Source organism: Primulina eburnea, chromosome 17 (genome assembly GCF_022965805.1).
Source record: "Primulina eburnea isolate SZY01 chromosome 17, ASM2296580v1, whole genome shotgun sequence".
In the NCBI taxonomy this organism is placed as follows: Eukaryota; Viridiplantae; Streptophyta; class Magnoliopsida; order Lamiales; family Gesneriaceae; genus Primulina; species Primulina eburnea.
Window position 1 is genome coordinate 6,767,537 of NC_133117.1, and position 2,785 is coordinate 6,770,321.

Here is a 2,785-nt window from a genome sequence, read left to right on the forward strand (position 1 = left end):
TAGATGGTGTAATGTTTCTGTGTGGGTTGTATACTTAGGGACCTCAAACGCTTCTATTTATAGGCGTTTCTCATACCATCAATGAGCTTTATCGGGAGCACGAGATTCAAAAGGAGTGAGCGCATGCATGTCTCAAAGTCTAAAGATGAGGCGGCTTACGCAAAGTTTGTCAAAAGTGTTGGCTATGGCCGTCGCCATTGTCGACACGTTTATTTCCTTTTGTTTGATATGAGCCACATTAATATTTGTTAACATTTATCAAATATTTCTTACAGCTTCTGCTTCGATCTGAACGGGCATTTGCTCAGGCACACAGGAGGCTCCCGGAAAATGTCGTCCATGGTGTTGTTTCAATGGATTGGTTTGAGTTTTCACCTGATTTCCGGTTGTTCCAACTTCCATTGTTGTCCTTTTGAACCAAAAGACACCCCACCCCATATGCTTGGAACAACATATCCATGCAGATAAATATTTAGGAACCGGATCCCCTGCTGTGCACTTTCTTTTTTTAATTTTTCTTTTTTCTTTTCTCTTTTTTTCCTCTCTTTTCCTACTTTGTTTTCCCTCCATTTTTCTCTTTTCCACAAACATTATTCACACACTTTTATATGAAAATAATATAAACATTTGTTTTCATCTTGTCTTCTTTTGTCCATTTTCTTCTTTTTCTTGTTTTTCCTCTCTCACTCAATTTTATTAATTTTTTTTTTGCAGGAAATACTAGAACATACAAGGTTCGATTTTTTCTTCTTTTAAATGTCTAATTCTTTTTCTAATTGTTTAGCTATCGAATTTTTTATTTGATTTTGTTGGTTTCTATTTTTATGTTGCTATTGATCTGAAACAAGCCAAAAAATTTATTGATACTTTCAGATTCTTGATGGATTATAGTTAAAATCGAATTCAAGCCTAAGATTGGTATGAAATTTGATAGTCTAGACGAGTCTTGGAAGTTTTGGGTTGAATATGGTGGGAAAATGGATTTGGAGTTAGGAAGCATTATTTTAACAAGAACAAGAACACCGGATTTATAACTTCGTATAAATATGTTTGTTGCAAGGAGGGTGTTCGTAAAAATGACAAAAGAGAATCATCGACACTCAATCCTCGGCTTGAGACTCGAACAAATTGTAAAGTAAGAATGTGTGTCACATTTGTGGATAGTAAATATAAAGTTAATGAGTTTATCGAAGAGCATAATCACCCACTCCATATTCAAGAAATAGTTCATATGTTGTCTTCCCAACGTAAAATTACAGAAGTTCAAGTCTATGAGATTGATTTGGCAGAGGATGTTGGGCTTAAACAAAAATCAAATTTTCAGTTGATGAGTAAGCATGCAGGGGGAATAGATGGTCTTGGTTATACAATGTTGGATGCTAAAAATTATATTCGATCTAAAAGGCAAAGAAGTATGGTATATGGGGAAGTTGGTTGTCTGATGCGATATTTTCAACAACAATTATCTAAAAATCCATCATTTTACCATGCTAATCAGATGGATATGGAGGAACAGATAACAAATGTTTTGTGGGCTGATGCGAGAATGCTAATCGACTATGAGTATTTTGGTGATGTTGTGTCACTATATACCACGTATTGTACGAACCGTGAATACCGACCACTTGCTATCTTCTCAGGCTTCAATCATCATAGAGGAGCAGTGATTTTTGGTGCAGCACTTTGTATGATGAGACTGCATCATCATTTAAATGGTTGTTCGAAACTTTTTTAGAGGCACACAAGCAAAAAAAGCCTCTCACTATCTTCACTGATCAGGATCAAGCTATGGCAAAGGCCTTACAGGAGGTGATGCCTGAGGTATTTCATGGATTGTGCACATGGCATTTGATGCAAAATGGCATCAAACACTTGGGAAACTTGATGAAATATGGTTCTCATTTCTTAACTGATTTTAAGAGATGCATGTATGGCATTGACGATGAGACCCGATTCAAGGAGGCTTGGAGTGTTCTACTAGTACAATATAATATTCAAAAAAACACATGGCTGCAATCCACTTACAATATAAAGGAGAAATGGGCAGCTTGTTACATGAACAAGGCTTTCACACTTGGTATCAGAAGCACACAACTCAGTGAAAGTGTCAATTCTGATATCAAGAGTTGTATGAAACTCGACTTAGATATAATGCAATTTTTTAAGCACTTCGAACAGGTCTTGGAGGAAAAGCGGTACAATGAGCTAAAATGTGAATTTGAGACACGTCAAAAATTACCGAGATTAAAGCTAAAGAGTTCTCCTATGTTGCGTCAACTTTCTGAAATTTATACCCTCACTATCTTTCATCTATTTCAAGTAGAGTTTGTTTTGTTCGCACATGCTTACATAAAATATAAAAATGAAACTCAACCATTATTTGGCGAATTGATAAAGAAAAAGAATGGAGGGTGACATTTAATCCTAGCACAAAGATGATTTCATGTAGTTGCCAAAAATTCGAGATGACTTGATTATTGTGTTGTCATGCTGTGAAAGTATATGATGTGCAGGATGTAAAAAAACTGTCAGAGCATTATATCTTGAATAGATGTACGAGAAAAGCTAGGAGTGGAGTGGTACACGATTGTATAGGAAATGAAGTCGAAGAAGATCCCAAACGAGAAAGTACAGAACGATATAGAAAACTTTGTATGATGCTCGTAAGACTGGCAACCGAAGCCTCCGTCCACCCATCAACTTTCTCTTTGGTGCATAATTCGATATGTGATCTAACCAAGCAAGTCATGGAAATGCGTTTGACTGAAGTGAGCCAAGACAACAA

General features: G+C 36.2%; 1 pseudogene; it reads left to right on the forward strand.

Moving 5' to 3' along the window:
* The first annotated feature begins 330 nt into the window (after positions 1–330).
* Positions 331–2,415, forward strand: LOC140817809 (protein FAR1-RELATED SEQUENCE 5-like; annotated as a pseudogene).
* The last annotated feature ends 370 nt before the right edge of the window (positions 2,416–2,785 follow it).